The 26,009-nt window shown below is 45.7% G+C and overlaps 1 long non-coding RNA gene and 1 pseudogene across 2 annotated transcripts in view; one reads left to right on the top strand and one right to left on the bottom strand.

The window, feature by feature from the left end:
• The window catches only part of LOC311223467 (carbonic anhydrase 4-like), a 143,955-nt pseudogene extending 140,818 nt beyond the window's left edge, over positions 1 to 3,137 (bottom strand). The window contains exon 1 of the transcript in view: positions 3,083 to 3,137. The product of the transcript in view is annotated as a carbonic anhydrase 4-like (transcript). The remainder of the gene's footprint in view (positions 1 to 3,082) is intronic.
• An 8,715-nt stretch (positions 3,138 to 11,852) lies between these two features.
• Positions 11,853 to 26,009, top strand: part of LOC311248980 — a 17,811-nt gene continuing 3,654 nt past the window's right edge. The window contains exons 1-6 of the long non-coding RNA XR_014620982.1: positions 11,853 to 11,938; positions 12,825 to 12,854; positions 23,080 to 23,134; positions 23,383 to 23,467; positions 23,906 to 23,979; positions 24,755 to 24,880. This is a non-coding gene — a long non-coding RNA (uncharacterized lncRNA). The remainder of the gene's footprint in view (positions 11,939 to 12,824; positions 12,855 to 23,079; positions 23,135 to 23,382; positions 23,468 to 23,905; positions 23,980 to 24,754; positions 24,881 to 26,009) is intronic.

Below are 26,009 nucleotides of genomic sequence, written 5' to 3'. Positions count from 1 at the left end.
GCACAGATATGAGAGATTGGTTGTTTTGCCTCTGAGACAATATCATTTATATTTTAAATGAAACAATGAACTATGAGGTAAAAGTTCAGAATGTCTGCTTTCAATTCATGTGTTGTTTTTTAACATACATTGAACCATTTTAGAATAGTGCCATTCTGTATGACAGGTGTTTATTTTCTTTTTAAACACATTTACATAGTCAGTAAGAACAGTTTTGGGCCGACCATTTACCAATTGAATTCAACATCCCCAACAGTATACATGGTAAATGTACGCACGTTTATTTGTGATGGGGCATAGTCTTGGCGTGAACGGAGGTGACAAGGAGCTTGTAGGCGAGCAGGAGTCAAACAGCGCATCCGCATTTCTGTCTGGAGTGTTGTTGGGAAAGTCTGTAGAGGGGTCCAAAATGGTAGTGAATGATAACGTTATTTTCAAAACAGGCACAGAGGAGTATTATCATATTGTTTGGACCACCACCTCTGCAAGTACACTACTCAGTGTGACCATGGTTGGATGTTAACAGTGAAGACGGCAACAAATTGAGCCCACAATATGAAACTCAAATTTGAAGCTTAAATCAGTGTATTTAAGGGGGGTAGGCTCCCAGATTTCTATGTACTTTTTATTATAATCTCTGCATTTGTCATAATGTCTCGATGGTAATCAATAGATTATGATGATAGGTGCATTCTGGTTCGGCTTCTGACGCACAACTAGGCCGTCCAATTAAACCTGCTGGTTTGAGTTTTGATTGGGTGGAGGTAAATCTTCCCCTGACCCCTTATCCATTATGGATTTTGATTTGACATCATAATTTATTGATTACCATCGAGACATGACAAATGCAGAGGTTATAACAAAAAAAAAAGTACACAGTACATTTCACAGAGTAAATTCTACTCAAACTGAGTACATTTGACTCAAACTGAGTAAGATTTTACCCAAACCAGTTTGAGTAAAATGTACTCAGTTTGAGTACAATTTACTCAGTTTGAGTAAAATTTACTCTGTGAAATGTACTGTGTATATCTGGGAGCCTACCCCCCCCCCCCTTAATAGGAGAACCCATTAGAACCCTAATACTTGAACTCATTCCATGTGTACCTCATTAAGGCAGCAGCTAATTATGTAATGAGCACAGTGCAATCTCCTTTCTGGTCGTAACAGACCTCTCAAGTATTGTCATTTGAAAGGAAAGTGTGCACAATGGTTTTACTTACTGCCGCTAGAAGAAAAAATGCCTGAACTGGCAGGAAAGGCTGTAGACGGGCTACTGGAATCTTCTTCCGATTCTCTGCGGTTGTAACCTAAAGATAGATACTTTATTAATCCCATTTTGTTAAACAAAAGTCAGTTTGACATACACTCTACTATATAAAAATGAAGACATGCTCAAATAGAGTGACAGTCAATGTTTCACTTACGCTTGGCATGAGCAAGTAACTTTCTGGATTCCACCGGCTTCAGTACACCTTCAAGTTCATGCGGTTGCAAAAACTGTAGATCGTCCACACTAGTCACTCCGAGGCCGTCAAGTAAATCCAGTAGTAAAGGTTGTAGTCCAGAGCCTGGAAGCACGGCATTTATGTAACTGGCCAGGTCACCCATGACTACAAAGAAAGATAAACACAGCTTGAGCCCAGATTTAGCTAAAAGCTAGCAGGTGAAAAGATGCGACAGGCTGCCTCCACATGTATCAGAGGGGACATGTGATGCAAGGCTTCGATCCTCCCTACAACCGACCAGTGGGGGGCATATGCAAGCAACAATCAGGACAGGGGAGGGAGAATTGGCACAAGAGGTAAATTGGGATGGGGAGAAAAATCACAGAAAAGGCAGAAAAAGTAGATTAAAAAAAAAAACAGTAATGAAAGATGTTTAGGATGGTAGTTCAATGCTAAATAAATACGGCTGTTTTTATTGGCTCACCTGGGATGCCATTGGCTGAGGGGCACAGCTGTTTGATGCCAGCTCCTCCTTGCAGTGTGTGGAAGTGTGTGAAGACACTGAACGCCCAACTGCTGACACCTATCCTGCCACTTTGCCTGAGTCTGTCCTCAGTGTGTGTGTGTGTGTGTGTGTGTGTGTGTGTGTGTGTGTGTGTGTGTGTGTGTGTGTGTGTGTGTGTGTGTGTGTGTGTGTGTGTGTGTATGAGAATGATTTGGATGCCTATACTACATGTTATATATGCCTCGTGCAGCAATTTAGAATTTAGAATGTATGTACCCAATCAATTATGAATCAAATCATTACTCCCAAGAATCAAGATCAAATATAACTGAGATTCCCATCCCCTCCCCAACTAATCAGCCACCCCATATATCGTCAGTAGCGAATTCAGTAAGCTACTGATCCAGAACACTGTGTTTAAGGGACAGGACTGTCATTCCACATAGACTATATGCAGCTAGTGGATAAAAGTCCAAACACTGTTCAGCATTGATGCAAACCATTTGTCTAGCTGCTTCTCCAAGGTTATAGAGGCCATACTCTGCCAGATAGGATGACGAGTGTGGTATCACCAGGAAGTACACACACTTGTTTTCCTTCATCAGAATGAGCTCAATTTGTCCAAATTCCACTGACTCTTCATTCTTAATGCATAGAAAATAGCCTTTCCTATACAGGGTACCCTTCCACTGCACTTCTGTGGACACCAACTCAGGATGTGGGAGCGAGCTTGCTTTAACCGCATCACGCACTTGGTCACTGTACAAGTCAGTGTGGTAAGGAAACATGTTTTTTACTTGCAAAGTTGCAGGAAAGAAAGAGCTGGAGTTCAGATATGACTGAAGCAGCTGATGATTGTTTGCAAGTGTCTTACACACATTTTTGAAGTTCTGTGTCCTCCTTATGCATCTTTTGAAGTATGAGTGTTTGCTCTCAAACCTCATCGTCCACAACCGTATGAGCGGACCAAGTTTCACGATCAAAGAGGGATAGTGGACGAGGTAGTGATGTTTTGGTTTGAGTTTCTCTGTGGGAAATAGTTGTTTCCTTGTTTCAAGATAATCTTGAATCTGAACATTGAGGAAACAGATTTGAGGTACAGATATCTTGGGGGCACAGACCAACTCACAAAGCTCTTTCAGCAAGATCAGTAACTGCCACACTGGATCCTTAGTATCCGACATCTTATCCCCAATAATCACTGGTAGAAGTCTCAAAAGACACCAATTCTCAGCCGCCTGACCACCAATCTTCATACCACTTATACTTACTTCACAAGGAGCAGAACCAGCATCAGAACCCACATATTTGAACTGTGCGATTCGTCGGTTCAGCTGTGTGTATGTGAACCATTTCTTCACCTTTACAAAATACCTCAAGTAAAGGGTAAGGTCATAGGCTACTACGCCTTCAAACAAGTCATGGCCTATGCATGGTGGGAGCCCTGGCTGGCATACATGGAAATACTTAAGAGAGTTGAAAACAGAGTCAAACTTGAGTCCCTTTACATGTGTTGCCTCAGAGTCCTGTAGTTGTCGCAGTGCTTCCTTGTAGGTCTCAACTGTTCTTACCGGAAACCGGTCTGTCGGGTTGTCCATTTTATTTGTAGGGACTAAGCAATACCTGCAGCAGTGACTTGCAGTACTGAAATTCTCAGTAAAGCCACCGATCGAGTGAGAGCCTAAATTGTCCCCCAGAATACATATGACTGTTGCCCGCACCACCTGGCCAGATGAAGTGACCAGTCCATGCCTCTCAAGTTCTCTAATATCTGACAGCATCCGTGCAAACAACTTTTCATGTGCAAAGTACTTAAAGTACCTCTCAGGACACAGAAGCAAAAGCTGCAAGTTGTCAACACTAGAACGATAGATGGCCTCGAAGTTGGCAAGTGTAAAGTAAACTCCTACAATTTTGTGCTTCTTCTTTGATGATCCAAGAGGGTTCACTACCTCAAATGCATCCTGGTACAAGATAAGCTTTAAGCTTATACCTGGCTCCATGAATAAGTCGTTGGACTTGAAAACAGATCCATCGCAAATATCAGTGAACACATTAGTAGAAGCAGCATTATTTTGTGGCTTCACACACTGTTGCCACACAACTGGGTCTTTTAACATGGATCGTAAAGTATCCTGAAGTGGGATATATTGTGCATAGCACTCCCTTCTATTCTCGTCTGTGCCAAGATAAATAGCCTGTGGGTGCACATATGAAAAGTTATTTTGGAAGAACATCTTTCTTCTGTGCCCAGTGGAAAGGTGAGAGCTGCACAGCGAATGCAAATCTGCTTCTCCCAAAATACTCAAAACACTGTCAATATCAGTCTCAGACAAGTTTGTTTTAGCTCCCATTAACTTTTTGAATTCCTTCTTAGTGTACCGATGACACGCATCATTCAAACTGTCAATTTCTTCAACAATAATCTGTATTGTTGATGATGGAATGAGGCATTTAGCCTGCAGACGCATGTAAAAAAGGCATAGATTTTTTTGATACAGGGCTCTCATTTCAGTGTCATCTGGCATGTCGTCAGATGAACTTGCTACATGACTTTCATCTAAATCCCTTTGCACCTCAGCGGAATCCTGAGTAGACTGCGATTGTGTAGGGCCAGGGGTTACAAACAACTCTGTTTGATTAATATGCAACCGTGCGATATGGCTAGTGAATGATGATTTTACTTTATAGGTTTTGTCACAATTTGCAAATGGACATTTTACTGTCTCTTTTTTCAATATATGCAATTTTAGATGTGCAATGACATCCCTGAGATTAGTATATTGCTCCTGACAACTTGCGGCCTCGCATTTGAATGAACATCCTATATCATTTCTTTGTGAAGCAGAGATGGTCCTGTGGTCACGGTACATATGTTTTTTCAAAGCAGTATACTTCAGAAACTGATGTTTGCAGTCAGCCACACCACAAGGGAATTGCTTGTTTGCTTCATGTCTATGAAGTAACTGATGGTCAACATAACGTTTAAGCGATTTGAATGACAGGCCACAGGACTTACATTTACATGTATGACCAGGCATTTTTCAGAAGTTAAGTATTCCCTCAAATCTCATGTTACATCTAACAATTCCAGGAAGTTCTGTGTGTGTGCATGTGTATATAACCTGTCCTAAATCTGCAGATAGGCTAAATGTTGCAACTGATGAAGCGGAACTGCAATCCAAACTGTTGAGACAAAATAAGTGGAAGTGAAGCACAAATAAACTTCAAAAAAGGTTATTTCTAGTGCCGTCAGGCAATTAAAAAAATTTATCTAATTAATCGCATTTTAACCGCATAACCATTTTAGGCCTGATATTTTATATTCTATAATCATATTTCAAATTGCATGCGTCCGGATGGCAGAATTCAGTACTGTATCTACAAAACCTTCTGTTGTATTTTTGTTCAATAAACAATGTGGACTAGGCCAACAGTGACTTTCATGAAGAATGGGGAAAAAAAGTATTGAAATTGACCCAGTTTTAGCGTTTTTATCAAACATTTTGTCTGCCCAACACAATCACCGCACGTGCATATTTTAATCAATGGTTCATATGTAATCGAAATGATCGTCACAACAGGTGCAGGGCACCAGGGGGCGCTGAGAGTCACACACAGCTAGTGGCATGGCACTGATATATGCTTGCTACTACTAGCCGAATGAAAATGTATCTGTTTCACCTAACACTATTGCTCCGTGATTATAGCCACCCATCTCTAAAGCCACAACCACGTTACCATATTTGTAATAATGTAAATCATTGTGTCGTTGTACACATATTGTGTTTATAACGTTAGTAGCTAACATAGCTTAGCTTGGTAGCTATTGTGCTGACAAAATATCCCGACATCCGGCTCGCTGGCCGGCATGAACGGCCGACCCAAAATGGTTCTCTCCTCTCTGTACACCCCGTCCCCACGGGTACCCTGCCGGGGGGCCATGGACGCGACAACGGCGACAATGGTGGCAGCCTGTAGGGCATAGATATCTATAATAGAATATAGATGTCTATGCTGTAGGGTGCTCGAGCCCGTAAAGGCTAGTGGTTCACGATAGCTATGAGCTAACAACGGCCGCCGCTGTTGTCGCGTCCACAAGCTCCTCCGCAGGACACCCGCGAGGACGGGGGCACACAAAGAGGAGAGAACCATAGGCTAACGTCAGTGTAGTGGTCCTGACTGTAGGCAGCAGGGACGGCGGAGCTATATACTATATAGGCTAACTGTGATGCACCTAGTGGGCCACCATTGAACTAGTACTATGACCCGGACGGGCAAGGCATTTCCTGAAGTGACGTCACGGCCGTGCTAGCTTTTAGATTCGGCTCATTAATATGCACCTGGCTGTAGTGACGTCGGCGTTTGATAAGCTTTTTTGATTCGCACGTGCATGTTATTTGTGCGTGGACCTTTTTAACTCTTTCAGAGTGGCATTTCCGGTGTCAAATGGAAAAAAATAAATAATGAAATTATATACCAATGATGTAAACTACCCATAATTGATCAGTAGGGTTTAACCTGGAGGTTGGGCTTTAATCATCTTTAGGATAGAGGGGGGTATCATGCACCCCCCGGAAATATACTTCTAACCAGTGTTTCTAGATTTGAAAGTTGTCAGAGTGTCCCATGTATCATTTATATGCAAATTAAGGACATGATTATCAAAAAACCGCAAACAAATCTGTTTAATATATCTCAGCCAATATTGCAGATAACTGAACCAATTTGGACAAGTCAATCAGGGCAAGCTTATTTGACGCATATCTCGCCTAGAAAGGCTTTCGAAATAGTGAAATGCCATTTGATGGTAGAAATTCGTTTGTTTTCACTCATAAGATGGCGGCGGTCATAAGATGGCGGCGGTCTCGTAACAATAACCTGCAAACCATCCACGTGGTACATACATGTACATAGGCGCCGCTATACTATAGGTGGCAGTGAGATCCTGCTGTAACAACCTCTGTGGAAATATTATCACATTTAAAAAAAGATAAAATCTCCTAAGTTTTAACCTTAACCTAAACAAACGTATTGCTGAAAATATACACTCTATGACTGCTGTCATATACTGCAGAGAACTCTTTCATGGCAAATAAGTAATCTGGTCTTTCCAAAGACATGCGGGACACGTGTGCACCAATACACCTTAAATGATTTTCGAATATAATGCAAAGTTTTGTTCATATTGATTCTACCAAGTGTATACTTTTTATTTCTGAATTTCCCATTCTTAATTCTTACATGTGTGCATGAACACATTCATTGCTTTAGCTGCTTTGCACGAACAAACATGTACGCTAGCATATTGTTACGGTAAAATACGTGGAAATGTAAATTTTAAGACAAGACGACAGTCGCAGATTTCTATTATATAATGACTATTTGAAAACAATGACTTAATATAAATGTCTTACTGGGTCGGGTCTTGCTGCTGTTCCTGTCTTTCAGGGCGGAAAAAGTAATTTTTTTGTGTAATGACGATTTATATAAGAACCTCCCATGCGCAGAACAGCTTGCATAGGTATCTGTGTCTTTTGCCGGTAGCTAAATGACAATGTAATTATAATGTGATTGATTGATTGATTTATTGATTGATTGATTGATTGATTGATTGATTTAAAAGTTTATTAACAGATTGCAGAATGGGTACAGTGCAGTACAGCTCAATACATACAATTGTTAAGGGGATGCAGACCAGAGAAAGACTTCCCCCATTTTCAATTCATCATATGTACACGACTTACAGCTAGACAGTACTGCTACATCTATACATTTATGACATACCAGATTTGCAAATACAGTACTGTTTGTGATACAAAAAGTGTCCAGAAAAAGAGTGTATATACATTTGACGTCGAAACTGTATACATTGGAGGAGGTTGGGTAGGTGGGGTGGGGTTGGGTGGGGTGGGGGGGGGGGGCTGTACATTGGAGGTGGGGGGGGGGGGGGGGGGGGGTTGGGCAGGGGGGGGGGGGGTGGGGGGGGGACAACTGGGTTAGGAAATGTTTCAACTCATTCAGAACGCAGCGGCCCGCCTGATCTCAAACCTACCGAAGTCGGCCCATGTCACCCCACTTCTTAGGGACCTGCACTGGCTCCCCATTGCTGCACGAATCCGCTTCAAGGCCCTCGACCTAGCATACCGTGCGGCAAAGGGAACCGCTCCCGCCTACCTCCGGTCAATGGTTTCTAACTACACACCCTCAAGACCCCTACGCTCTGCATCTTCTGGCCGCCTCAGACCTACTCCTATCCAAGCTCCGGGAGGGTCATCAAAGAGAAGTCGCCTATTCTCAGTCCTTGCCCCACAATGGTGGAATGAACTATACCCACCCCAGTTAGGACAGCCGAAACACGTCCAATCTTTCGCCGTCGACTAAAGACGCACTTCTTCAACCATTATCTGAATTAAAAAAAAATAATCTAACCCTAACTAACCGTACTGTCATGCACTTGTCCTAATAAACTAACCAGCACTCAACACTTTGATGAACATTGTTGCTCAGCTTGTGCCCTTCCTGATGGCTTGTCGTACAGAACATGTAAGTCGCTTTGGATAAAAGCGTCAGCTAAATGACTAAATGTAAATGTAAATGTAAATTTGTAGGGGCCATGTTTCGAATTGCAGTATCCCGTATAGGTGTTCTTTAAGGGTGTTTTTGAAAGTGGGTAGTGATTCACATTCCTTTACAGCTTTGGGTAGGGCGTTCCACATTGATGTGGCATAATTGCGAAACGTGTTTAGTTCATTGTTTGAGCCGAATCTGGGTTTAACATGATTTGTTGAGCTTCCTCTAGTGGTTGTGGTATTCACTGACCTTTGGGAAGTATTTTGACATGTACATGGGTACCTTAGTCGTATAGTGTATCTTGTAGACCAGGCCCATTGCAAGTTGCTGTACTCTGTCGTCTACTCTAAGCCATCCTAGGTTGTCAAAGTGGGCAGGGGTGAGGTGGGTTCTGGGGGTAAGGTCAAGTAGTAGTCTGACCAGTTTGTTTTGTGATGTTTGTAATTTAGATTTAAGCGCCTATGAGGTGCTTTGGTACCATGAGGTGCACGCATAGTCGTAGTATATTGAATGAGGGCTCCTGCCAGAGTCTTCAGGGTATTCTTGTTTCTTGAGAGGAGATCCGGTACAAGAATCTAGTTCGTTGGTTGACTTTTTTTATTACATTGGATGCCATTTTGTCACAGGAAAGATTTGCCTCTAGGATGGAACCCAGGTAGGTAATTTCGTCTTTCCTTGTGACAATATTGTCACCCATGCACTGCAACTGAGAAGCCGTCGGTCTTGCTGAGTTTGTTATTTGAACCGAAGAGAATGGACTCTGTTTTGCCCATGTGTAATGATAGTTTGTTATCAGCGAGCCATATGCAGATTTTGCCTATATAGTTCCGAGCTGAGGGTTTTTTCAACCTGCAACTTGTTCTTGTCAGAGACCAGCATGGCTGAGTCGTCCGCAAACAGGAACAAGTTGCAGTCACAGGCTGACGACATGTCATTTGCATAAATTAGGAAGAGTAGCGGTCCTAGTATGCTTCCTTGTGGAACACCACAGCTCACTGTGAGGGGGGGGGGATAGAGTATACCGTTTACCTCTACCATCTGTTCTCTCCCCTCCAGGTAGGATTGCATCCAGCTCACTGATAAGCTATCAAAATCAATTGCTTTTAGCTTGTCAATCAGAATGGAGTGATTGACAGTATCGAAGGCCTTTTGTAGGTCCAGCATGACCATGCCGCAGTATTTGCCCGCGTCCACCTCTTGTTTGATGTGGTCGTTCAAATAGAGGAGGCATGTGTCAGGGAGCAGCTAGATATATAGCTTAGCACAAGGGCTGGAAGCAGTAGGGAGCAGCAAGCTATATAGCTTAGCACAAGGGCTGGAAGCAGTATAGGGACCAGCTAGCCTGCTTAGCACAAGGGCTGGAAGCAGTAGGGAGCAGCTAGCTATAGCTTAGCACAAGGGCTGGAAGCAGTATAGGGACCAGCTAGCATATAGCTTAGCATAAGGGCTGGAAGCAGTAGGGAGCAGCTAGCTATAGCTTAGCACAAGGGCTGGAAGCAGTATAGGGACCAGCTAGCTATAGCTTAGCACAAGGGCTGGAAGCAGTATAGGGACCAGCTAGCCTATAGCTTAGCACAAGGGCTGGAAGCAGTAGGGAGCAGCTAGCTATAGCTTAGCACAAGGGCTGGAAGCAGTATAGGGACCAGCTAGCCTATAGCTTAGCATAAGGGCTGGAAGCAGTAGGGAGCAGCTAGCTATAGCTTAGCACAAGGGCTGGAAGCAGTATAGGGACCAGCTAGCTATAGCTTAGCACAAGGGCTGGAAGCAGTATAGGGACCAGCTAGCCTGCTTAGCACAAGGGCTGGAAGCAGTAGGGAGCAGCTAGCTATAGCTTAGCACAAGGGCTGGAAGCAGTATAGGGACCAGCTAGCCTATAGCTTAGCATAAGGGCTGGAAGCAGTAGGGAGCAGCTAGCTATAGCTTAGCACAAGGGCTGGAAGCAGTATAGGGACCAGCTAGCCTATAGCTTAGCACAAGGGCTGGAAGCAGTAGGGAGCAGCTAGCTATAGCTTAGCACAAGGGCTGGAAGCAGTATAGGGACCAGCTAGCTATAGCTTAGCACAAGGGCTGGAAGCAGTATAGGGACCAGCTAGCCTGCTTAGCACAAGGGCTGGAAGCAGTAGGGAGCAGCTAGCTATAGCTTAGCACAAGGGCTGGAAGCAGTATAGGGACCAGCTAGCATATAGCTTAGCACAAGGGCTGGAAGCAGTAGGGAGCAGCTAGCTATAGCTTAGCACAAGGGCTGGAAGCAGTATAGGGACCAGCTAGCTATAGCTTAGCACAAGGGCTGGAAGCAGTATAGGGACCAGCTAGCCTATAGCTTAGCACAAGGGCTGGAAGCAGTAGGGAGAAGCTAGCTATAGCTTAGCACAAGGGCTGGAAGCAGTAGGGAGCAGCTAGCTATATAGCTTAGCACAAGGGCTGGAAGCAGTAGGGAGCAGCTAGCTATAGCTTAGCACAAGGGCTGGAAGCAAGCAACTATAGCCTATAGTTTAGCACAAGGACTGGAAGTAGGGAGCAGCTAGCGCTCTGTAAAAAAAATTAACTCTGACGCACAGAGATGAAATTGATGAAATTGAATTGGGTGATGGTGTTGGAGGTCTGACCCCCCACCCTGACCGCCTGGGGTCTTTGACTCAGAAAGTCCAGTACCCAGGCGCTCAGGGCGGAGCTCAGACCCAGCTCGATCAGCTTGTCCACCAGTCTGGTGATGGGGACTATGGTGTTGAACGCTGAGCTGTATGAACAACAGTCTCACATAGCCCCCCTTCTGACGGTCAAGGTGAGAGAGGGTGCTGTGCAGTACCTGGGAGACCGCGTCGTCAGTGGACCTGTTTGTCCTGTATGCAAATTGCATAGGGTCCATATCACTGGGGAGGGAGGCACAAATGTGGTCCTTGACCAGCCTCTCGAAACATTTCATGACCACAGAGGTGAGTGCCACCGGTCTGTAGTAATAACTGTGAATTGAACTTGCATTGCTGCACTATAGTCCATCCGTTGCAAGTCAACGCCCCCCCCCCCTCCATCCATTAACTCAACTGGACTGTCACTGTAATATTTATGTACAGTTGTACAGTGTCCCCCACCCACCCCTCCTACCCAACCCCCCCACCCACCCAACCACCTCCAATGTACAGTCAGATTGGTTATTTTTGGTTGAGGTTGAAAAAGCTATGTTGATTCAATATTTAATTACAGATACCATTTCAACATTTGAAAAACTGTCGTTGAATCAATTTAGTAGATTCCCCCTCCCCTCCTCCCCCTCCCCTCCCCTTCGAGAGGGTATAGTCCTAAGCAACTCGCGAGACCTAGAAGATCTCACGGGACTTGAGGTATTCAAACACTTTGGCGCGATGGATGGTGTCTTCACTGACTGCTTGACAAATAGTCTGAGCCAAACTCCTTGGTAAGTCATTGACAATATTATGTATTATGCCATTCACATACCATAATCTTACTGTCATCGTTTGACTACATGCTACTTTGTGAATTATTACCGTGGTGGCAACTAGTAGGCTAGAACGAAGCTTGTTAGCATTATTAGCTAACATGCTAGATGGTACTTAACTGGTAAGTGAGTTCTTATGGGAATAGTATGATTCCGTTCAGATACCATCACCGGGCTGTTATCGTTTGACTAAATGTTATCTCTGTGCCGTGGCAAATAGTTTGGAGCTTGTTTGAGCAAATAGTGATGCATATTATTATAGCTACTAACGTTAGCTAGCTAGCATGCTAGCTAACGTTATTCTGCCATTTTGTTTCGTGATTAAAATGTACGTTTTTAATAGTTACATAAGCATTGTTGTAACTAGTGTTAACAAATACTTTATTATAGTTCAATTGTGTTAAACTTGGGACACAGCCATGGCTCTATTTTATTTCGTTTTGTATGTGAGGCATTTTAGCTTCCAGTTGTTGTGTTGCATTGTGGGTCTTCAGCACAAAGTAATCCCTTGCTGAGGGTAAGATGGTTTTCTGTCTGCTCAGACTCAGAATACTTAATTAACATGATCTGTGCTTCATAAAAAAACAGATATTATTTATCTGGTTTTGGTTATTTTGCACAGTAAATACTTATTCAGGCCTACCTGCAATTCAGAATTTAATCCAGCAGGGCGGCAGTGATGTTCATTCTGCCTTTTGTTATATATAAAAAATGGGGCTTTGAAAGACTGACATATTTGAACTTCTAGCTCCTGCTACTCTAAACATATATATATATATAATATACACAGTCTTGATAAATTGCATACAAGGTTTTTTGAATATTTTGATCGTCTTCTTTTTAGAATTCGCTGGCAATCATCGCCGCTATCAAGGTGAGTTAACTAACACATTCTCAAATCATGTTTTGTTTTTACCACCAGACATGCGCTATGTTGTGAAGGATCAGATTAAACCGAATATATATATTTATTTATGGATATATATTTAATAGTATTTGTATATCGTTTGATATCCCTTGTATATTCCTTGTACATATACACTGAATATCCCTTTAGTCTACTAACAGCCCATAATAGTTTCATTCTACCATTGGACAAGAACCTGGCGCCAGCAGCCAAGCCCCTTGGTTCAAGTTCAATCGTGCCGACGAACATGTCGTTACAAGCCCGGTTCCGCGTAGGAATACGTCTGGCGAAATACGAATGGTACTATTTGTTCACAGCGCATATATATATGGCGCAAGTAAAGTAGAACTTTCTTTTTAGTCCATTAGTCCTTTACCCTCCAACCTAGTAACAGACGTGAAGCCTCACCCACGACCCACGTGTGGTGCAGTATGGCCTACTTGGCCTCAGAATAGGCATTGAAACATCGTGCGGATTAATAGTTGAATTGTCATAGTTTGGCACTATACCGTCGAGTGGGATGTATTTCTATTAAGTTAATAATAGTCTATTATGTATGGTGCACCGTTCGGTTAGAGTTATAAAGTGAGCAGTACCCCCATCGTTCCTGGCGTTATCTAGAGTCTTAACCAGGCTGGGCAGACCACGTGTGGTGCTCTCATCCGAGGAGTTCTGGGCCAGGACGAGTGGACCTGCACATTGGATTACTTTACCCGGACGACGGCGAGCCCTACACGGCTTGGATTATCTACATGCTTTGGGTGCTTTGATTATGCCATGGATAACAGCCAACACTGCTGAGTGTTGGAACTACCCCCCGAGAGGAGTCCAGGTGAGACGGCGCTCTACCCCGAGTGAGGTCGCCTCACGTCTCTTCGTTGTGGACCGGCAGCTACCGTCTACAAGAGGGCCCAGCTGTATTCATCTGTGGACCGAGGTTCTGTGGGCACCGTGTTCAGCACTCTGAATTCTCCCAAGAAATCGTTGGCCAGATGGGATATCGCCGGCGGCTCTCCTAACCCCCCCCCCCCCTACTGACTTACAACCAGCGGGAACCCCCTTTAGTGTATCCAGCTATAATCATTTAAGTACCATCGCTATAGTTCCCTAAAGAACCAGGTTGTATACTTGCTCCCTGCGTAACCAGAGATTGGACATTCAATGTTGATTTGCCTACGAATACTCATTTGCCTTACAAGTGCATTCAAATCATAAATGTCATTAAGTGAACGTTGTATATACCCTTTGCTATATAAAATATTCGATTTATACATTTGTGTGGACTTCGTTTCATCAGGTGGGAAAGTGTTCATCATATCTATATCATGTACTGTGTGGCCAGTAGTTAAAGTACATAATCGGTAGTGGTTTAATGATACCATACTTATCAATACAGTCAGGGAATTGTACCCCTCAGTTACAATTGGTCCTTCGAGCCGGAGGGTAACTAGTGTAATATTAATATAGTGTTATTAATATTGAAATGGCCTATGATGAACACTCCACGAAACGGTCCTCCTAACGTAGAACGCCCGCGGCGCAGACGACAGACACCTCAGTACTTAGAGGATTACGCTGTCAGTCAACTACCTAGCCTTCGACAAACGGTAAACGCGGTAAAAGTAGAAAGTAAAATTATGTCTGACCTTAACGACCAGGTTACCCCGACCACAGAGGCCCTAGTGGGTTCTAATGTAACTGACCAAGCTCACGGTGGGGACCAGGAGGGAGCTGACATGCCTTTACCCCCCGCCAATACCGAAGAAGTAGTCCCCGACCAGCCCCGGGAGGAAGACAACCCTACAGAGAGAGAACTCTGCACGGAAGAAGAGGAGGAGAGCGCCGAGGAAATAGAGCTCCAGGACTCCCCAACGAGTACAGCAAGGAGCGGCTCACCTCTACGGCCGCCTTCCCCCAGCGAAGCGGAGAGGATGCTATCACAGGCGTTCCTCGTCAGCCTGACAGCCTCTACCGAACGCGATCGACTTCAGGGTGAACGCGATCGACTTCAGGGTGAACGCGATCGACTCCAAGCACAGACGCTTAGCGAGCGCGAACAACTCCAAGCGCAACAACGGAGCGAGGAAGAGCGCATACGCCTGGAGATGAGACGCCTTCAGACGGAAGAGAATATGGCAAGAGACCGGGCCGACGCCCAGCGCGCCGCTGCCGGTGCCCAAAGAGAAGCAGATCTCACCAAGCGCGAAGCCGAGCGCGACAGACTACAAGCGCAGCTAATGGAGCAGCTGATCCTCAAGGCAACACCCTCTCCCTCCGCCAGGGGTTCAAGGAACTCGTCGAGACAACAGTCAAGGGCAGCGTCTCCTAACCGAGCAAGCGACCCTGAACTTGACCAACAGACTAAGCCTATACCCCCCGCAGACCCCCTTCCCAGACCGGTCCAAGCGAGACCCAGCTACAAGGAAGGAGCGGCATACACTGCGGAGAAGCTAAATAAACGACTACAGGATCTAGAGGAGCTGATAGAAGAAGAAGAGGGAGAGGAGGAGAACCAAGCCCGACGACAGCACAGTACTCCACCGGACCAGGAGGTCCAGTACAGCCCAGGCTATACCCCCGCGGCGCTGCGCTACAGACCCCCGACTCTATTCACGGGTGAGCATGACGCACGACCAGCCCCGAGGAATAGCACCTGGACCAGCGGGCCATGGTACCCTGCCGGTACCAGCCCACAGAGAGGCGCAAGAGGAGACTCGCCTAGGAGGTCTCTCCCCCAACGCTCGCCGATGTATCAGCCATCCACGGCGTCATACATTGCCACACCGACGTTTCCAGACTTCACCTATGAGAATCGAGCACAGTACACGGAGCTCCGGATGTGCTTAGAGACAATGATGGTGGATGTCGCTGATGAACGCCACAAGTATGCAATATTACTGAAGCACCTGAAAGTACCGCGAGCGCACAATATAGCGCTAGCCTATGCCACCTCTACGACCCCATACACCGCGGCTCTAGCAGCGCTGGACCAGAGATATGGACGTATATGGGATTACGTAATCCAAGAGATAAGGCATATTGATCGCCTACCCCCAGCAACAGACAATCGCTCATTAGACGACCTGTCTATAAAAGTGCAGTCCCTGGTAGGGATGCAGGGAGCGCAACGAGAAAAGGGTATGCACGAGCTATACGCCAACTCTAACGTCGAGAGGATTTTAGAGAAGCTGCCACCCGCCAGACAAGAGCGCTTCAGGCGGCAGAGAGACCACCGCGATCCTAACGGTCCCGAACCATCCCTCCTCGATCTAGCCGACTTCCTGGCGAGAGAAGTCAGCAGCTTACGACTGGATACGTTCGTGCGGAGCACACCAAGCTCCAGAGAGGGACCCAGGAGAATAAACGATGGAAGAAGATCGGTGACTGTCATGCACCAATCAGAATCAGTACCGAGCAGTAAGAACCACAGTACCCCCTCGAGAAAAGAGAAGTGGAAGATGGTGTGCCCGTACTGCGAGAAGGAACACTGGCTGTCACAATGTGACCTATTCACAAAGATGAATGCAGAAGAAGTGAGTCAATGGATAAAGTCCAACAGGCGCTGTTACCGATGTGCGCGCAGTCACATGGCAGCCGAATGCCGCCTAAAGAAGAGGTGCAGTCGGTGTGACGGAGCCCATCTAGATGTACTACACGACAGTAACAGAAGAAAGCCTGCACCTGCACCATCGAGCAGCACCAAGGCAAGTGTCATGTACATTGACCCCGCCAGCAGCAGCGGCGCCCAAGTGCTCTTAAAGGTAGTCCGTGTAACATTGAGCTACCAAGATAAAGTCATGGACACTTACGCCGTCCTTGATGACGGGTCAGAGAAGACCCTTCTGCTCGCGTCCGCTGCGGCCCAGCTGGGACTGCGGGGGAGCGAGAACCAAATGACGATTCGGACAATAAGAAGAGATTTAAAGACGATAAAGGGCGAGAATGTCTCCTTCACTATCGCAGCAAGCGGGCAGCCAGAGCGACGGTATAGGATAACAAATGCTTTCACCAGCCAAGAAATAGGACTATCGCAGTACACCTACCCCATCGCCAAGCTGATGGATAAATATGTGCACCTGCGTCAACTACCTATCCCGCTCATAGACGGCGCCACCCCGACCCTGCTGATAGGCTCCGACCATGCAGACCTCATAGTCCCGATAGACCGGGTCCATACAGGACCCCGAGGCTGTCCTGCAGCAGTCGAGACCCGCCTAGGGTGGACACTACAAGGCCCCCTTGCTAAATCTCTCAACCGAACAGCAGCCACTAGCTGCCTCCACTCCAGAGCGACAGAAGAAGACACCACTCTCCTGCAGCATGTCGAGAGGCTATGGACACTAGAGACAATGCCCTTTAAGAACGAAAAGAAAGACATTCGTTCTAAAGAAGACATTTACGCCATAAACCTCCTCGAGCAAGGGACAAAGAGAGTCACAGTCGGCGGAGTGATGAGATACGCAACTCCACTCCTGAGGCGAGAGGGAATGCCCACCTTTCACGCAAAGAAAGACGCCACGGAGCGGTATCTATTGAACACAGAGCGGCGCCTAGCCAAAGACCCCGCTCAAGAGAGTGTGTACCGCGCTGAGATTGAGAAGCTAATCACAGCGGGACACGTAAAGAAGATTGACTGGTGACGCCGTGCGCTGCTCCGCGCCTCCCTGATCAAAGGCGGCTTTGATCTCAGGCAGTGGGCCAGCAGCGACCCGCACGTATTGCACAGCCTCTCCCCCGCGGACAAGGCTGCCAGCAGCGAGACCTGGATGGCGACAATCCCAGGAGAAGCCCAAGAAATGACACTAGGACTAGTCTGGCGCTTCAAAACAGACTCGCTCCACTATAGACACAAACCCCTGACCACGGAGCAGGGAAGGTCGACGGCGATACCGACCACCAGACGGAGTGTGTACAGAACACTCGCCAGACAATATGACCCGTTGGGATGTATTCTACCTTACACCACCAGGGCAAAGATGATTGTACGAGCACTATGGGACAAGGACCAGGGCTGGGACGACCCAATACCCGCACCCCTTGCCTCCACATGGAGAGAGTGGGAGACGGAGCTCCGCTCACTCCCAGGCGTCAATATACGCCGCAGCTACTTCCCACCCACAGTGAGGCCAGAGACATGCAAGATGGATCTACACGTCTTCAGTGACGCCTCCGAAGTAGCCTATGGATCGGTGGCCTACTTGCGTGCCCAAGAGAAGGGAGGAGAGATACACACTGCTTTCATCCTGGCTCGCTCAAGAATAGCCCCACGAAAGCAACAATCTATCCCGCGTCTAGAGCTCTGCGCAGCCCTAGCAGGAGCGCATCTAGCCACGTTAATCCAACGTGAACTCACCATTCCGGTGCACAGAACAATCTTGTGGTCAGATTCCACGACAGTACTCACATGGATCAAGTCTGATTCATGCAGATACAAAGTCTTCGTGGGAGTCAGAGTCACCGAGATTCAAGAGTTAACAGAAGCAGCGAACTGGCGGTATGTGGACACCAAACACAACCCAGCTGACGTCATCACCCGGGGAATGTCCCTAGATGACCTCACCCGTCGCAACATCTACAGTGACGGACCAGAGTTCCTCCAGCTCCCGGAAGAAGAGTGGCCTACGCCCACCCCACGGGAAGCGAGTAAAGAGGAGGCTGAGAACAAGAAACCTATGTTCTGTGGACTGAGCACAGTCGCCTCCACAGACCCCAACATAGATGATTGCATTACCCTACAGAGTGCGCAGCTAAAGACATTCCTGTGGCACCACCGAGAGATTCAGCCCACTGCCGACATTTCAGCAGCTGACTACGAAGAAGCAGAACTTCTTCTACTACAACGAGCCCAGAGAGACTCGTTCCCCGATGAGCTAGACTGTCTACAGGGAGGAAAGCCCGTCCCATCAGACAGCAGATTGCTCCACCTGGCACCCGAGAGCGACGCCCATAATCTCATCAGAGTGGGTGGTCGTCTGCGGAGAGCCCCCGACCTACCGGATGACGTTAAGTACCCGATAGTCTTGAACAGCCGACACAAGGTCACAGAGCTGATCATAAAGAAATACGACGAGGATGTACACCACGCAGGAGCAGAGAGAGTCTTCGCGGAGATCAGACGTCGCTATTGGATACTTCAAGGAAGAGAAGCGGTGCGACGCTTCCAGCGAACCTGTCTAGACTGCCGAAAGTGGCGCGCGCAGCCCAGCATACCCCGGATGGCTGACCTACCTCCCTGTCGCCTCCGACTCGGCGACAAGCCATTCCACTCCACAGGCATGGACTGTTTTGGCCCGTTGTATATAAAGAAAGGAAGAGGAACCGAGAAGCGGTGGGGTATTGTATTCAAATGCATGACCACCAGAGCGATACATATCGAACTCCTTCCGACCATGAGCACAGACTCATTCCTTATGGCCTTCCGAAGATTCACATCACGGAAAGGAAAACCGTCTACATTGTTGTCTGATCACGGGACAAACTTCAAAGGCGGAGAAAGAGAGCTGAGAGAGAGCTTCCAAGCTATGGGCCCAGAACTTAAGACCCACCTCGCTCCATCCCAGATTGACTTCCAGTTTAATCCCCCGAACGCACCCCACTTCGGTGGAACCTGGGAACGAGAAGTACGTTCTATAAAGACAGCCCTGTACGCCGTGCTTGGGGCCCAGACTGTGGCGGAAGAAGTCCTAATGACAGTCCTCACGGAGATCGAGGGAGTATTGAACTCAAAGCCCCTCGGCTACGTCTCCAGTGATATAGCAGATGTCGACCCAGTCACCCCCAACACACTCTTGATGGTGCGGCTGGACCCCGCGCTACCCCAGACAATGTACAGGCCTGAAGAAGCGAACGGCCGAAGAATGTGGAGGTACAGTCAAGTACTAGCTGACAAGTTTTGGAACAGCTTTCTACTCCACTACCTACCGTCTCTACAGACCCGCCAGAAGTGGGTAAAACAGAGAGACAATTTGACAGAAGGAACAGTCGTCATGATTATCGACCAGTCACTACCCAGAGCTATGTGGCCGGCTGGCCGCGTAAGCAAAGTGATCACCGGTGCCGATGGCAAGGTCCGAGCAGCTGAGGTGCTCGTCCAAGGGCGAACTTACACACGACCCGTGGCGAGGCTAATAGAACTGCCCAGACTCCCAGACACTATCGATGACGACCATGACCCCACGACTTTGTGAGTTGACTGACCCTTACAGCGGACCTTGAGTGGTAGACAGTGCGGTTAATCTGTCTCTGCTCAGCTAATTAGGTGGGACTAATTAGGGGGCGGCTGTTGTGAAGGATCAGATTAAACCGAATATATATATTTATTTATGGATATATATTTAATAGTATTTGTATATCGTTTGATATCCCTTGTATATTCCTTGTACATATACACTGAATATCCCTTTAGTCTACTAACAGCCCATAATAGTTTCATTCTACCATTGGACAAGAACCTGGCGCCAGCAGCCAAGCCCCTTGGTTCAAGTTCAATCGTGCCGACGAACATGTCGTTACAAGCCCGGTTCCGCGTAGGAATACGTCTGGCGAAATACGAATGGTACTATTTGTTCACAGCGCATATATATATGGCGCAAGTAAAGTAGAACTTTCTTTTTAGTCCATTAGTCCTTTACCCTCCAACCTAGTAACAGACGTGAAGCCTCACCCACGACCCACGTGTGGTGCAGTATGGCCTACTTGGCCTCAGAATAGGCATTGAGACATCGTGCGGATTAATAGTTGAATTGTCATAGTTTGGCACTATACCGTCGAGTGGGACGCATTTCTATTAAGTTAATAATAGTCTATTATGTATGGTGCACCGTTCGGTTAGAGTTATAAAGTGAGCAGTACCCCCATCGTTCCTGGCGTTATCTAGAGTCTTAACCAGGCTGGGCAGACCACGTGTGGTGCTTTCATCCGAGGAGTTCTGGGCCAGGACGAGTGGACCTGCACATTGGATTACTTTACCCGGACGACGGCGAGCCCTACACGGCTTGGATTATCTACATGCTTTGGGTGCTTTGATTATGCCATGGATAACAGCCAACACTGCTGAGTGTTGGAACTACCCCCCGAGAGGAGTCCAGGTGAGACGGCGCTCTACCCCGAGTGAGGTCGCCTCACGTCTCTTCGTTGTGGACCGGCAGCTACCGTCTACAAGAGGGCCCAGCTGTATTCATCTGTGGACCGAGGTTCTGTGGGCACCGTGTTCAGCACTCTGAATTCTCCCAAGAAAAATCGTTGGCCAGATGGGATATCGCCGGCGGCTCTCCTAACCCCCCCCCCCCTACTGACTTACAACCAGCGGGAACCCCCTTTAGTGTATCCAGCTATAATCATTTAAGTACCATCGCTATAGTTCCCTAAAGAACCAGGTTGTATACTTGCTCCCTGCGTAACCAGAGATTGGACATTCAATGTTGATTTGCCTATGAATACTCATTTGCCTTACAAGTGCATTCAAATCATAAATGTCATTAAGTGAACGTTGTATATACCCTTTGCTATATAAAATATTCGATTTATACATTTGTGTGGACTTCGTTTCATCAGGTGGGAAAGTGTTCATCATATCTATATCATTTTTTTTTTTTTTTTTTTTTTTTATTATTGCAAAACAAAACTTATTAAAAGTCAGTACTCAACTCACAATGTATAATGAAACTTTCAGTAAAGGTGGTTAAAATATATGCAAGTACAGAAACAGGATAAAACAAAAATAGTCAATAATAACATTTTAACCGTATACAGTGTATATCCAGCGAAGTTACAATTATATAAATGTTAGTATATAATATACCCCTAATACCTATTTTCTAAAACCCTACACACATATGCTCCAGCTCAAACCCCCCCCTCCCGGACCCCCTCTTGGATAGTACCTCCATTATCCCTCACTCCTAACCAGACACCACCATTATAGGCTAGCTTTAATTCTCTCCACCACTTCTAACCACATTGACATTTTGGATTCATTGAGCCCCAGAATTCTTGCTGTAGATATTTCTTGATATATCACATCGAGATATGTAAGAAACCACACTTTCCGGCACATTTTTTCCGGTTGAAACCAACGTGATGCGATCAGTTTTTTAGCTACTGTGATACCCGATAAAACCAATCTTTTTAGTTGTGGATTCACTGCAAACTCAAAAACATCATTCAATAGCAATACCGCGGGGTGTACAGGTATATTCCAAAATACGAGTATTGATAATTGTTGGGACACATCTTTCCAGAATGCCTTAACTGGTGGGCAGTCCCAATACATGTGCATAAATGTTCCTTCGTCCCCATTTGTACATTGGGAGCATTTGGAGTCTTGTATAAGCCCCATTTTGCATAGCCTTATAGGAGTCAAGTATGTCCTGTGAATATAGTTCAGATTGATTTGTTGATGATCCGGGTTCCTTGATGTAAGTCGGACATTTGCCCAGGCTCCTTGCCAATCAAAGTCATTTTCCAGGTCTGGTATATCCCTCCTCCAGACATTGTCTAGTTGAAGGGTTTCATACGAGGACGTTAGTAATTGATAATAAAAACCTGATACAAAACCTCCCAATGTATCTCTTTCATAGAAAAATTTGTGGTATCTGTGGTGTTCAATTGGTATGTGTAATGGAACACCGTGAGATCTCATACAAAGTCGTAACTGTATGTAAAAAAGCCATGTGGACTCGGTGAGGTTAAACTTTATGCATATTTCGACATAACTACAGAGGCCCTTGTTATTAAAAATATCCCCTAATGAGTGTATGCCTCTCTCTTCCCATATAGGGAATCTTATAGGTCGTTTTCCCATTAAGAGAGCATTGTTATTGAATATGGGAGTGTGATTATGCCATACTTGAGGGTTAGGAAATTTCCTTTGTGTTTCCCGCCATGTCCTGATTGCATGAGTAATTATTGGGCCAAATTCTCTCTCACAATGCTTGATTGAAAGTTTAGTGTATGCTATGTCTTTCAATCTCTATATCATGTACTGTGTGGCCAGTAGTTAAAGTACATAATCGGTAGTGGTTTAATGATACCATACTTATCAATACAGTCAGGGAATTGTACCCCTCAGTTACACGCTAGGTATATGGAGCTAGGTACACTTGCTACTGTAGTTTATATGGTGCTCATTGATAACTACTTTGATGGTGCTTATTTTTTCCTTATTTTGTTAATTATGTTGCTCTTTCTCTAGGAATGCCAATGTATAACTCCAGCCCCTATTACCACACTGCCATTGATTCAGCTCAGTAAGTATTATCTTTCAATTCAATATTGTCTGTCTCTCTCACCCCACTTCAAACTTCACACCTTTATCTGTGTTTTCATCTCTGTCTTTCTGTCTCTCTCACCTCGACCCCCTCCACTTCACACAACACCTACATTGCCAAAGCCTTTGTCATTTGATGACACAGCAGTGCTATGTCTGTCTCTCCCTCTATCTCCGTCTCCCTCTCTCACTGGCATAACATTTTTATTGTCGTATTCAATATTTCAGAGATTCTTCGCCAGAGGAACTTGAAGCCATTCCTGAATTACCACCAGAGACCAGCAGTTGCACGCAGGCAGAGACTGCCTGTAGCGTGAGTTGAATTTTATACACAAGTTCACTGGTGTTTATTCTTATATAAAACGTCTCTAAAGACATATGTTTACCTTTGCATTGATTGGCGGATTTTTGACTGAAGACATTGGATCTTTCCTGCTCTCCCATCCAAGTCCCAGGTTGTAATGACGTAATCATGACACTTAGTTGATTTTGAGTAGACAATTACTCGTTGCATCTGGGCTCATAGTCATAGCCATATAGGAATGACCGCTACACCGTCGCGCCAATAGCGGCCGAGGGAGGGAGAGTTAAGCGATTTCTTTGTGATTCAGACAGATTCTCCTATCTGCACCTATCTGACACGTATAGCCACTGATGGTGGAGAAGTGCTGTCCAATTAGCCATTTTGGGGAAATTCAGGCATAAAATAATATTCTGTTGTGTGTCACTGTCAAACAATCCAATATTTCAGAGATTCTTCGCCAGTTGCGGGAAGTATGTCACCACCTGAAGACGCAGACCACCACCTGAAGCCCATGTAGAATTGTGAGTTGAATTTTATACATGATAGATCAGTGGTTCTCAAACTTTTTACACCAAGTACCACCTGAGAATGTAGCTGGCTCTCCAAGTACCACCATATGACCGGTGTTAAAATACAGTCTATTCAGCTATGCACAGTTCACGCAGGAGGCAAATGTATTCCTAATACCATTATTTATTGTTAACTTTTGTCAGACACAGCCACAATGTACAAAGGGATAGCACTAGAACTAGCAAACGCGTCCACACAACTCATACAATGCAAGGGCATTGAGAACATAATAACTAACATTCTCACATAGCAAGTGAGAAAATTAAGAACAACTGTATTTCAGCAAATGTACTTAATCTCTATCTCTCTCTCTCTCTCTCTCTCTCTCTCTCTCTCTCTCTCTCTCTCTCTCTCTCTCTCTCACACAGCAAGCAATTGTCCATCATTCTCTCTCTCTCTCTCTCTCTCTCACACACACACACACACACGCACACACACACACACACACACACAATTATTTTGTTACAAAAACTTAATTTCCTGCATTCTGGTGCAGGACTTTTTGAAATTTTACCCTTTAAATGCCAGTTTGTGTGATGGCATCACAAATTATTGTTAAAATAAACACACAAAGTAAAATATGTTCAATAGGATAGGAGCCCCGCATTTAGTGATCTCGGAGGCAAGTATTTGTAATAAGATCAGATAGATAGAGCAATCACAAAATAAAGAAATGAGGCTCATCGTGCTCGCAAGCCACTGTCTAAAGTCTAATTGTGTTCTCAGAGGGATGACACTGGTGATCTACACCTCTACCAGAGGCCAGCAGCCAGAGGGGGACCCTGCTGACCACAAGGCCATCTGAATCATCCTATGCTGAATTGACATGGATGGCATCTCCCTTAAGCTGATGTGAGTATAACTTCCATGTACAAACACAAACACACCCACTCTATCTATATCTCTCTTCTAGGACATGTCATCATCATCAAACCTTTATTTAATTCTTGGGAGAACAGTAGGGTTGTAAAAAAAAGTGTAAACATCTTCAAATCATTATTAACACATCCACGCTGTAAAGGGTTATTGCCCGCCATGCTTTGACCGCCAGATCTCGCGAGTAGGGTCGAGCTGCAGACTCGGAGCCTCGGTCCAGATTGGAACTTCCGCTCGGAGCCTCGGTCCAGATTGGAACTTCCGCCCTGCCACAGGACTATTACTCCTGTGACAGGGCAATGCGCTGATTGGCGGAAAGTACGGAAGTATCTCGAAGTACGTCTGACGTATCTCGAATTACGTCTGACGTTTCTCTACGTTAGCGAACATTAAACGTTGTATTCATAAAATAATATAAATTCAGCAGCATGGGGAGGGCCGGGGGAGGGGAGGTACAGGTAGTAGAAGACATAGAGGTACAGGTCACATAATTATAGTACAGTGGAGAAGTAAAAATAGAATAAAAAGGCAGTGGAAACAATATACAATATTATTAACTCTAATAATAACACGCCTCGCGGGCTCATTATAATACGAGAGCCGTGGGTCTGCATTGTATAGAGCGGATCCCCGGCCGTATTCAAGTGCTGGAGCGCTTTGCGATGGATCAAACTGTATTAATATAGTAGTAATAATAGTAGTTGGCTAGTTGCGCGCTTCTGGCCACCTCCCGCAGTGCGCGCATACACACATACTGTCTGTAGCCTATACAGTACGTGCAAAATTAGTTGTCAAGAGCCAATCGCACAGGTTGCCTCATCTCATCTGGCTCTGCAAATAGATCTAGAGTCTGAATATCATATATAGCCTGCTGATGATCTCTCTCTCTCTCTCTCTCTCTCTCTCTCGCTCAAATCCATTCTGAGAACGGAATGCAGTGCCCGCGACGAGGGTCTTGATTGATTGATTGATTGATTGATTGATTGATTGATTGATTGATTGATTGATTGATTGATTGAAAATTGTATTAACAGATCATGCTGGACCTACAAAACAGTACAGTACTGTTTCTCATTCCTGTACTGTTGTGTTTATACTCTGCTCC

This window comes from Notolepis coatsorum (assembly GCF_963971535.1).
Source record: "Notolepis coatsorum genome assembly, chromosome: 2".
NCBI lineage: Eukaryota > Metazoa > Chordata > Actinopteri > Aulopiformes > Paralepididae > Notolepis > Notolepis coatsorum.
This window is presented reverse-complemented; position numbering and strand designations above follow the sequence as displayed.